The sequence below is a fragment of the Crocodylus siamensis genome, chromosome 2 (assembly GCF_052110815.1).
Source record: "Crocodylus siamensis isolate JL-2025a chromosome 2, ASM5211081v1, whole genome shotgun sequence".
NCBI lineage: Eukaryota > Metazoa > Chordata > Crocodylia > Crocodylidae > Crocodylus > Crocodylus siamensis.
The window spans coordinates 180,963,923-180,976,805 of record NC_143396.1 but is presented as its reverse complement, the minus strand read 5'-3'; positions in this window follow the sequence as shown (position 1 = coordinate 180,976,805).

Genomic DNA, 12,883 nt, shown 5'->3' with positions numbered 1-12,883 from the left:
TAGCCTCAAGACTCCTTTCTACTTGAATAAGTTAGGGTAGGGTAGGGTAGGGTAGGATGCCTTCCATAGGGGCGAGGTCAATGCCTTGCGTAACTGTCCAAATTGTTTCCTTCTTCCAAGTCTCCCTCATTTTTGTCTTCCCTGGTTTGAGCTGCAAGTTAAAGGTGTTATACACCTTTGCCAACATTATGCCATTTCTGTGGCAGACTTGGTCACATTAGCTGGGAAGGATAAGGAGTGTGCAGCCAACTAGTGGCACTGGAGCCTGTGATATTAGGACATCTCCCCAGAAGATGTAAGACATAGGCTTACAGCACTCCAGGTAAGAAAGCTCCAGAGAAAGATGAGGGACTTTTAAAAATAAAGTCAGTTACAGAAAAACTTGCCCCTTGAGGTTGAACTTCAAAGTGAGATATCATTATAAGAACAAGGTTGTGATGTAGATACAACCATTCTTGGCAATATCATTTCCTCAGGGAACCTACAGTTATTAAGGGTCTTGCTAGGTTGCACTTTGAGCTGCTCAAATGCTGATAGGTGTTAGTACTAGTTTGAGTTTGGAGCAGGCACACCTTAACAGCCTTCTTACACATTAATTTTGGGTGACTCCTGGAGCTCTTAACCCCTGGGCTGCCTGTACATTAACACCTGGAACTGGTTTTAAGCACTTGTTATACGGCTCCAAGTTATGCAAATCCATGGCAGGACTGTCTCTGATCTGTGCTACTCAATTCGTGTTACACTAAGTTGTAGGCACTCTAGTCTATACCTTAGTTACTAGTGTAAACACCCCACCCCGTCCCCCTCTCCCGCTGCTGACCAGAATCCGGCCCACTGTCCCCCCACCACCTGCGCCCCCCCCAGACCCCACTCACTACCCACCTTTCCCCTCTTACTTGTGGTTGCCTGTGTTGTCTGTCCCAGAGGGCAGGCAGGGAAGGCAAGAGGAAACCCCAAGGAGCAGGGGGGACACCTGGGGAGCCCATGGGGAGAGGGGGGAGAGGGCAAGAGAGAAGCCCAGGATGGTTGTGTGGGGGGAAGGCTGGTCCTTACTCTTTAGTCCTCCAGGCCTCTACTAGCTTGAAGTGTGACTGATCCAAACTTGAACCAGCACTAACACCCATCAACATTTGTGAGGCTCACATCCTAACATGCAACAAGGCCCTAAGCCAAAAATCCTTCTCTGATTGTCCCCCACCTACACAGCTGTGGCTTGACACTAGAGGGCTAGTGAGCAAGGGCCTGGCTAGTGGTGACAGTGGTAAATTGCCACTGCAGGGCTGGACAGGCTTTTCTGCCCCTGCTGTAGATGGGGGTGAGAGAGAGATGGGTCAGTGGGGGGCAGGAACATGAAGCTGGGATGCAAAACATTAATGGGATGGGAGTGGGTAATGAAATAGGAGGAGGAAAGGAAATGGAAGTGGGGGAAATGTGGTGAAATGAAGGAAGTCAGCCACTGAAGGATAAAATAAAAGGAAGTTAAAAAAAATGTAAACAGAAATAAAGAGGAAGTAAATTAAAGAAGGACTCACATTTTAAGTAATTGAGATTCAGGATTGGGATGGGTGCTGGTCATGCTTTCTGGGGTGGCTAGGAGGTGGGAAATGGTGAGGGAAGGTGCTTTTGGGGGAGCTACTGACCCTGCCCCAGGAAGGAAGCCCCAGCTTGTGGAGACATGACCCAGTCCCCTACCTTGTTCTCCTTTACCTCCACCCCCAGGCCCCACTTTTGGAGCCATCTGAGCCCTGCGACCTCGCTAACTGACATGTGCTCTGCAGGCTGCCTGTACAGGGTTGTACCCCTAGAAATGGGAAGGGCACACCCCTGGGGGTGGAAGGGGGAATTGGCTCTCTGCCAGAACCACTCCCCCAGGGCAGTAGAGTGCAGGGAGTGGAAAGGTTGTCCACACAGAACAGGAGGGCGGGGATGGGAACACTGCATCCTGGGATGCTGGAGGACTGCAGCTGAGGCAGCTCATCTGTGGGGAGTGGCCACACATTAATGGAATACAAGCTGGGTAACACAGATCAGAGAGAAATCTTTCCTGAAGTTGTATAACTTTAAGCTGCCTAAAGTATGCTAAAAATGGTTTCAGGTATTGTGTGGACAATCCAGGGGTGGAGAGCTCCAGAAGCCACTTAAAATTAATGTGTAACAAAGGCCCTAATATAATTCAGGTGAGTAGCAAAGCATTTCTTGGGGGTTCTGTGTGAATTTTCCAGGGATATAAGTATTTGTGTTGCATTAAATAGACCATTGCCTATATATTAAATGCCAGAATGTCCAAAACAAAAAGGGAAATTAAATTCATCCTAGAAATTTAAAAAAGTTCAAGGATGGAAGCAGAATCCCTTGCTGGCCAGTGTCACTGGAACTGTTCTGTTGGCTCAGTGATGTGATATTTACATAAAATATAATATATTCAGCCTGCCAATATGACCTTTACAGAACAGACACTTCCTGTTTCCAGTTCAGGCAGCTCACTAATGGACTGAGAGAGACAAACCATTGTAAAAAAAAAAAAAAAAAAAAAAAGTTTGTCTTTTGGCCCAGAGCTTGGGTATTTACAAGACAAAGTAAGTCATAAAACTGTGACTCCAGTGAAGAGGAGACTAGAATCTGACCTTAAGTTTGGTACTAGGCTTCTAAGATAATACCCCCTCACCTCCCCATCTCTCCAGGGTATGCTGACTTTTGTTCAAAATGTTCAGTTGCCAGGAAAAATGGAAGTACAAGGAGAAAATATAGGCGTTAACAAGAGACTGTGCTATCATTGTGCAAAGGTAATGTTGCCTATGAGCTGCTGAGGTAGTGGTGTGAAGGGAGAAGCTTAAGATTATGCTAGATGGAGCCTTCTGGGGGGTGAAATACATAGTAGTATATAAGAGTGAATTTTCTTTTTTGCCAAAGTTAGATAAGTGGTTCAGGAGCCTTTATATGCTTTCTTATTAATGCAGGTAGTAAATGCACACCCAGTGGATTTCAATACAGTATAAACACCATTTCGTAAGCCTCTTGGGATGGGGACCTCTTCTCTGTGCTTTGAAAAACAGATGGTAAGTTCTTCTTTATGAGCTACAAGCCATCTGCCAACCTTATGGATAAATGGCCATTAAACTTGTCATTTCCAGTCAAAAACCTTTTTTTCCCAATTCTAGCAACAAATTAAAGGCATCTGAAACCACAAAACTTTTTATTTTGGGCTTTAATGAAAGACCAAAAGTGACCAGCTTAAAACAAGAAGAAAATCCATTTGGTCTTTTATTTTATTTTTTTACACAATGTGTCAAAAACGCTTTCAAGCCCAAATAGATCTATTATGAAATGTAAAGGACAAGTAACAACTTCCTAAAAATAGGATATAACCTTTTATAACTTCATCCTTCTCCACCCCCTGTACTGGCCAAAGCCACCACACCCACACATAACTGCCTTATGTCTTTCTCTCATCTCTCACTTCCACAAAAAGGCCTTCCATCAGGGTAGTTTTGCCTCTTTAAACTTCAAATGATTTTAAATGGCTTTATGTTTATGACTCCAGGCACCTGCACATAAACATACACATTACCCATGGAAGAGATGTCATCATATCCTTGCTGTATATATAAGGATCAGGTCTTCTGGAAAATTAGGGTTTTTTTGGGCCAAGTTAACTCAAAGAGTAAACAATAAGACAAATCTACATCTGCTCATTTCCAGCTTTCCATTGCTCAGCTGATGAATTCTCATTTGCTATTCTGGGAGTGTAATCTTCAGTTCTCTTAGTGGGGTTTCATTGTTAGCCTGAGTCCACTGGGAACCCCGAACAAATTCTCCCATTGTCTGTTGTCTTGTAAGCATAGTTATAATATTAAAAATATATATATTAGGGAGGGGCAATGAATCACTGAAGAAAAAACTGCAGGTAGCTCAAAAATTGATTTGGGAACATCAGAACAGAGACTAGGAAGACATTTCCCAAGTGACGGTCCAGCCCTCTACGTTTACAGGCAGGTGTATAATAAATTTACACCCAGGTAATAATACATGTCAGTACCCTGCAGTAGTAGACTTTTGGGGTAGAGAGAGACTACTACCACTTTTACTATAGTGTCTATTACCATAGCATTTTGGTGCATTAGACTTACTGGGTGTGTCCAGACAAGCGTGGATGTTTGGTTCCCCGGGGACAAGCAGTGGCAGTACAAGGTGAGCCACCACTACTTGTCCCCAGGGAATGCCCATGCCACCGTTCTTTGGAGTGCAGCAAGTTACCCCAGGTGGGCTAGGGGAGGCTGGGGCCAGCACTGGGGAATGTTGAGTCAGGTTGGAGCATCTCCTGTCCAAGCTGACTCCCAGGGCTCCCACCAGGCAGGGCTGCTTTACCCTGGCACCCTAGCTCATCATGCTGCAGTCCCAGGCCCACTAGTCCCAGGAGCAATAAACTCTGCTGTGCACTGCAGCAGAGTTTACTCAGGTGTATTACTAGCACCTACCATCAACACAGATGGCACTGCATCTGCTAATAGCAAGGTTTCAGAGTTTGCCCAGTTTCAGGCTTTTAACTAATTGGTGGTGAGTGGCCAGATCAGATACTGAATGACTGTGGTTAATGTTGTGTGGGGAAAAGGTGGCAGGTCTAACTGTCCCATTGGTATAAGCCTTTTTAGCTGTTCTCTTTTTACAGTCATGCTCATACTTTCTCATCTCAACTCTATCGCCTCCTTTGAGCCCTCTGCTAGTAGGGTCTGCAGCCCCATGATGCTGCTGATCAATGTCCCACTTGCCTGCCTGCCCTGGCCTAAATTCCACAGCCTTCTTGTCTAATGCCAAGCTGATAAAATATGCTAGCATTTAGTTTTCAGACACTTCTTGCTCAGGATAGAAGCAAAACATTTCACCTGACAATCACAACAGATGTGGGCATGATGTCAATGGCTGCAGTAAATTCACTGGAGTTGAACGTACAGAAGGTACTGTCCTGCATAGCGTGGGTTAGCTCTGGGGAAGAAAACAAAGGAAAGAAAAAAAGCAGTGGCTGCTAGCACAGCAGCAGTATCCATTGGGGTGGCAAGCAGTGAGCACAGCATGAATAGGTTCCACAACTGAAGGAGAGAATAGATGGATGGTTGGATCTGAGCTGCTCTGTTGCTCTACCTCGGTTTGTGGCTGATGGCAACAGGGACAGTGTTGTGTGTGGAGTTATTTATAACGTATTTGTTCATGTGCTCTAATTTGCATAATATTGGGGAAGAGGAATCCATTCGCCAACCAAGAGGATGGGCTGTTCAGCTGGGGAGATCAGGAGATCTTTAAAGCATGTTCTTTTTTTAAGCACGTCACTTTTAGAGACCTCTCCTCTTTCAAACACATGACATCCCCAGCCAAATGCTGCTCACAGTTACATTCAGTGCAACTCCATCAGAGGCTGAGAGTAGAATTGGCTTTTCATTTGATATAGGCCTTTAGGATTCTGGAGTCTAAATATTGATGGCTTAAGAGCACATTAACTAAGGTGGTTTGCAATGCTTCAGACGGATGAGTTTGAGCCTTGCTCCAGACTTGGAACAAAGCTATCCCTGTTTGACTTAACTGTAAACTGGTACTTGAATGCTTGGTCACAGATGGCCTAATATAGCACCAGCCACATCATTGCTTGTAGGCCACTGGGATGGAAGCTGTTATGCCTTAGCCTTGAGAGCCTGATGGGCCCATAACCTTAGCCATACCTTTGGCTTTTTGAATTTACATGTTAAAGGGCATGAACATCACTATGGTGCAAGATAGCAGATGTCTACACTTTTTCCACAGTGGGACTTCATGCCCAAACATAGCAACTACTGGAAAGCATGGGAGACCAGCCTCTTTTAAGCCACATTACATCCAATTAGATCTAAATATAGCAATGGAAGGGTGCATTCGGTGTCACTGCCTCCATGCATGCCAGCTAGCATCAGGTTCTCTTCCCGCCCCACACTAGCATCCAGAACAAAGCAGACGAGCCTTATTAGCAGAATTCACTACTCGCAGCCAACTTCTCCTTGCTTTCAGGCAGAAAAATCCTGATGGCTCCAAAGTGGAGGAAGACAGAATCAAGTGAAGTCATAAGTGTGACAGACAAAAGCAGCATAAAAGATAGTTGTTTTCAAAGACTAAGAAAATAGAGGGGAAACACTTAAGAGGCAGAGAGGAAGTTCAGAAGCAGCTGTGGCCTCTACTGTTCGTCCCTGACATGCCTCCTCCCACACCCCACCGGGGATGTTTAGGTTGAGAGAGAAGCTTTCTCTTTATTTTTAACACGACTGGCGCTCTACTGCCCTCGGTGAAACATTCAACTTTTCCTGTCACACCCCAGAGCCCTCTAAGCCCAGTTTATCCTGGCACACGATCTGATATCCCGCCCTGCACCCTTGTTTGATGCAGTGGGAGAATAATCCTGGAACGTGCTTGTCATTTCCATTGTTTTGGAAAGAAGGAACTGACTTCAGCCCCTTGAGCGCTCCCCTCCCGTCCTGCCCCATGTTTCCTACTCTGCCCTCACCCTGTTTTCTGTCTGCTTTCGTGCCTGTTCCTCTAGGAAGAGAAAAAGCAACCATTCCAAAAACATGATTTAAAGTTACTCGAGAGCCTGCAAAGGTTGTACTGCCCCTTGTTTTCCAAAGAGAAAAAGGTGTCGCAGAAGCCTTCGCTGGAAGAATAGATTGTTAGTTACAACAACAGTGGAACATTCGTGGGTGTCTGGGTGGGTGACTCAGTCTAAAGAGGTGGCACCACAGAAACGTCAGTGATAAACAAGGCAGGCTCCCAACAACATGTCTATTTGGAGACTGGAGCTTTCCCACCTAACCAAAGCCAGGCCCAGCCCCATTGCCCAATGCTATGTGTTCAGCTGTGAGATATCTCTTCCAGACCTTCTCTCATAATGTTGCTTCTTGACATCAATGACCTGCTCAAACTGTAGGCAAGCATTGCTTGTGATTTTCCTCCCTCACTCCATCTAAAACTGCAGGCACCTCTGCAAAAATACAAACTGCTCTAAAGGATATGCACGTGACTTGGAGGCAAGGGGTCTGGGCTCAGTTCCTTGCTCTCTCCCACAGACTTTGTAACAAGCACCTCTGGCTCTGCCTCAGTTCCCCAACCTGTAAACGGCTGGAATAACACTTCCTTTGCCCTTGTTGTCCATTTAGAATTATTTGTAGATCTCTCTCATCAAGGCAGCAATCTCAGCTACAGCTTCATTCCCTTCATCCTTGTGGAATAGCTCATTGTTTTCACAAGAAAGATTACTTCTTTAGTCCTGCTAACCCAGGTTTTTAACCCTCTTCTGACCTTCTACCAGGACCACACAGATTTTGCCCCATGAGGATGGCAAGCATACTGAATTGGGCACAAATTCAAAGACCAAGCTAGCTTTGCATGCATTGGAGAATGAGATTGCATCTAAAAAGGTCTGCAGATGGAACATGCCATCCTTCAGCTTAAACCAACAGCCAAGCCTGTTGGGAGAAGCACCTTCTAAAGGTTACATTTCTATACTAATATAATGGTTGCATTTTGGCTATAACTGGTATAGAGCCTAAGGGCATCATACAGGTTGGCTCTGTTCACAAGTCTAATGGATTTGAAAAGGGTCACGGTATGTTGTGAGACACAGAAAGGTATGTGTGGTAGCATTAAGAGGTTCACTGCATGGCATAAGTAGAAAGTTGTATTAGTAACGGCTTTCCATTCCAAACTAGATGGAATGGCATGACAAAACTTATGTGCTACAAAACAAGAGCGCCAGTACCACTAGCAGACATTAATTTAAAGGCACAATATGATCTTATTCCCAATCCCAACAATTGTACTCCTGCCATGCCACATATACATGCCAGGATATGCAATTATAGGAGAGGGGATGAGATCCCAAATAGCACCCTACTTGCCACTGCAGGGGAAGCATGGGACCATGATCCTGGGTTCTCCCTGCCTGACAAGTCGAAAGCTGGGTGCCTTGTGATCAGCTGAGTGTTGGCTGGAAGGACCACATTGGGACCTGTTCCAGCCCTGGTGCTGTCCCGGTCCTGCTAACGATTAGCTGATTGTTGGCTGGATCAGTACTACACTGGGGCCAGTTCAAGCCTTGGTGCAGTCCCAATTCAGCCAATGATCTGATGATTTTCAGCTGGCAGGGACTGCACTGGGCCAGTTCAAGCCCCTATGGGGTCCTGATACTGCCAACAATCAGCTGATTGTTGGTTTGGATCACACTGGGGCTAGATGGAAACCCTGGTGCAGTCCTTACCCTGCAGCAGGTTCAGTTTACAGCACAATGGAAATTAACTAAAAATATTGTACATTTTTTGTGCAATATTTTTGTTACTGGTTTCCCTTTGCATGGCTCCATTAATTTCCTGAACATGTGGCCGGATTACTACTTAAGATATGACTAACAGACTAATCACATCTTAAGTGTAATGTTTGCCAGGGGCCATAGACAAACAGGAATAACATTCAAGGCACCTTCTAGCTCAACCTCAACCAGATTCTAGAGATTTAACATCTAAATACAGAAGGAAGTAAAAAATTATATATCTCCTTAAGAGAACTAGTTTTATTTAATCAGAAGAATATTTGTTGTGCTTTAGAGTGGATTCATGCATGCCTGTTTGATGTTTCAGACATCACACAAGTACGTATGTCAGTCAGCATAAGGGGATTTTGTCTATGGCAGATGCATCAGAGTACTACTACAGTTCAAATAATAGAATCACAGATTTCATAGACCTTAGGGCTGGAAGTAACCTTGGAAGATCATCGAGTCCAGCCCCCCACCCAAAGGGCAGGAAGTCAGCTGGGGTCATAGGATCCCAGCAAGATAAGCATTCAATTTACTCTTGAAGGTGTTCAATGTAGGTCCTTGAACCACCTCCGATGGCAGACTGTTCCAGACCTTGGGGGCTCGGACAGTAAAGAAATTCTTCCTTATGTTCAGCCTGAAATGGTCTCGCAGAAGTTTACGACTGTTCGACCTCATCATCCCTTAGCGCGCTGTGGTTAAAAAACGTTCCCCCAGATCCTGGTGGTCACCCCTGATAAACTTATTGGTGGCCATCAGATCACCCCTGAGCCTGCGCTTTTCCAGGCTAAGGACCCCCATGGCTCTCAGCCTGTCGCCATAAGGTCTGTTTTCCTGATCTCTAATCATGCGCGTGGCTCTTCTCTGGACTCTCTCAAGCTTCTCCACATCCTTTTTGAATTGTGGAGCCCAAAACTGGACGCAGTACTCCAGCTGCAGCCTCACCAAGGCTGAGTACAAGGGGAGAATAACATCCTGGAATTTGCTTGAGAAGCAACTATGGATGCAAGCCAGCGTTTTGGTTGCTTTAGTAGCTGCAGCATCGCATTGCAGGCTCATGTTCATCTTGTGGTCAATGATGACCCCCAAGTCTCTTTCGTCTGTAGTGCTAGCCAGTGTAGTAGTACTGCCAAGCCTATAAGGATGCTGCAGGTTTTTCCTCCCAGGGTGGAGAACCTTGCATTTTTCAGTGTTAAACACCATCAGGGTCTTGCCCACCCACTTGCTGAGCCTGTCCAGGTCAGCCTGGATTGCCCGCCTATCTTCTGGTGTGGATGCTTTGCCCCAAAGTTTGGTATCATTGGCAAACTTGGCCAGTCCACTTCTGACTCCAATGTCCACATCATTAATGAAGATGTTGAACAATATGGGCCCAAAGACAGAGCCTTTGGGGGACCCCACTGGTCATGGGACACCACAACGATTGAGTTCTGTCAATTACCACCCTCTGGGTCTGACCACGGAGCCAATTTCCCAGCTGGCGGATTGTGGTGGGCCCAAGGCCACAATTGGCCAGTTTCGCCAAGAGGTGATCATGGGATACCAGATCAAAGGCTTTTTTGAAATCAAGATATATGACATCAATCTCTTTTCCCTTGTCCAGGTGATAGGTCACCTGGTCATAAAAGGAAATGAGATCGGTGAAGCAAGAATTACCCGCAACAAACCTGTGCTGGCTATCCCTCAGGATGTTGGCGTCGGCCAGTCCATTAAGGATGTCCTCTTTAATAAACTTTTCTAAGATCTTCTCCAGGATAGAAGTCAGGCTGATGGGCCTATAGTTTGCCTTATCCACTTTCCTTCCTTTCTTGAAGATCGGCACTACATTGGCCTTCTTCCAGTCTTCAGGCACTACACCAGAGCTCCAGGAGTTCTCAAAGAGGCTGGGCTGTGATGCTCACCAGCTCCTTGAGGACCCTGGGGTGTGGATTGTCAAGGCCAGCTGACTCTGTGCAGAAGTGCATGGTTTAATAGCATCAAGGTGACATAAGTCATTTTTCTTAACATATCCAGGTGGAAGGCTGTGCTCACGCACCTTGCTCTTATAGAAACTTCTCTCCTTGCCATCTTCCTGGGATGGAAAAGTGTTAGATTCTAGAGATGTGTAAAATTGCTTGCTCCAGTTTGACACTTTTATCATTTTTTATCATGTGAGCTATTTATTTGCATGAATACTTATTCATGTGTGCACAGTCTTTTGTTTCCCATGTGTGTCAGGCTATGTAATCTGTGCCTGTGTAAGTGGCCATGTAATACCTAATGCCCAACCATGCTGGTTCACTTGACATATAAAAAACCAGCAGCACCCAATGTGGGATACCTGGCATCAAATTTTCATTAGTGTATAATAATAAACAACAACAAAAAATCCAAATGCATCTTTTTTACTATAATAACAAATACAACAACAAATGAACAACAAACTACAAATGAAAACCTTCCAAAGAAAAATGTTAAAAATCAAAATATATACACATATATTTTTAGCAAAAAGCTGCTAACCAGCTTCCCCATCTCTGATACTCCTGATATTCTGAGTCCAGTTCACAGAAGATGAAATCTACCTCCCCTGGAGCCCCTGGATGAATCCAATGTGCTTGTGTTACTTCTTTTTCCCAGCTGGTACTCAAAGCAGGATACACACCTCTCTCTAACAGCAGGAGCCAGAGCTCTCATAGCCCTGATAAGTCAATGTTTTCAACAGGACAGGCCATTACAGTCTCCTTGACCTTGTCCCTGTTCACAGAGACAGAACACTTTCCTTTGGGCCCAGTTTCACACACACACATACTTGGTTGCCAGGACATATCATTTTTTCTGTTCTCTCCCCTTCACCTTAGTAGTACACTGTAGCAGACCCTAGGGTGCCTGCTACTAGCAACAGTGATGCGGACTTAGCTGTCAGTCAACAGGGCAGCACAGCCAGGGGTTGCTAAGGCAACCGATTGGGTCAGATGACCAGAAGGGGGCAGGGCCTGGCCCTTTATAAGCAGTCAGGTTGAGGCCAGGAGTCAGTTCCATCTGGCAGCCTGAGCAGCAGGAAACTCTGCTTCAGAGCAGAGCAGAGCAGAGCAGAGCAGAGCAGAGCAGGGCAGGGCACCCGAGCATTGGCATTATGATATGGGGTGGAGAGAACCCTGACAGGGAGATGGAGAATGGCCAGGGTGGCGCTGAACGTATGTTATAGCCAGGAGGCTTATTTTGAGTTGCAGCCGGGTGGCTTATGGCTTTGAGTTTCTTTTGGGTTGTTTGTGTAAAACTGGAGGACTGGGTGAGGCTGTAGGGGAAGGAGGAGCCCTCAGGGGAGCACCCCAGTTGCGTGGGGGTTCCTGGTGCCCTGGGAGGGCACAGCAATTTGGTGCCAAGGAGGGCACAGCAGGTGCTGTGCTGTAGGGTGGTGCTGTGTTGTGGGGTGGCCCGACCCCAGCCCAGCGGGGCAACATTGGGCCGAGTTAGTGAGGTGGCCCGACCCCAGCCCAGTGGGGCGACATTGAGCCGAGTTAGTGAGGTGGCCTGACCCCAGCCCAGCGGGGCGACATTGGGCCGAGTTAGTGAGGTGGCTCGACCCCAGCCCAGTGGGGCAGTATTGGGGAGTAGAGCCCAAGCAGGGCATAGGACCTAGAAGTAGGGTCAGGGGGCCAGGCACGGCTACAGGCCCCCTGAGGCCTGAGTGTGGGCGGGAGCGCGAGCATAGGCCCGAGTGCGGGTGGGAGCGCGAGCAAGAGCCCAGAGAAGGGCGCATGCAGAGTGGGAGGCCCCGGAGAAGGGTGCGTGCATAAGAGTGAGACGACCCAAGAGGGGTCATTAAGACAAGTGTTGACATGAGACTGTCCAGCACACCTGTGAGGCTTGGGGTGTGCTAAAGGGGAGGTTGGAGGCATGCGTAGCCCATAAGGCTGGGGTGCACCAGGTCACCCTTTACAGAATAGGGTCCAGTATAAGAGCACCGGGTCCAAGGGGCCAAGTAAGGCAGCCTCTCGTTAATCCTATAGGAACAGCAAAGTCGTGGCAGGCAAGATTGAGGGTGCTAAACAGGCAACTTGACGTGGTAGAGGCGCCAGGGGAGATCACGGCCGCTCCTGCGCCCTGCCCTGTGACATACACCCAACATGATCACCAGCCACCAGAGCCCCACTGAGCATGCTTAAGAGGATCCTACTGACTTTCTCAAGATGATTGTGCTATGAAAGGTTCCCTTCTTCAGTTGAAGAATGGTTACAACTGCATTACAAAATTGGTTCTTTCACAGCTCTGACAAAACCAAAGGCATATATTTGTCATGGCAGTAATATATAAAGGTTGGAATGCTGTCCCTCTTATTCCTATCCCATTCCTATGTGAATCTATGCTAGGGACGGATGCTGAAGAAATGCTGATAGGTGGTAATGTTGTGACCATATGATACAGAAACTTCTTCCCATGCTTGTATACCAGTGAAACGCCATCATGTCTGAACTACACCTTGAGTTTCTTAGCATCATGCAACCTAGAAGGAGAAATGCCTGGCAAATTTGTGTAGCATAGTATCTGTAGAAGGACATTATTAATTAAAGATGCTTT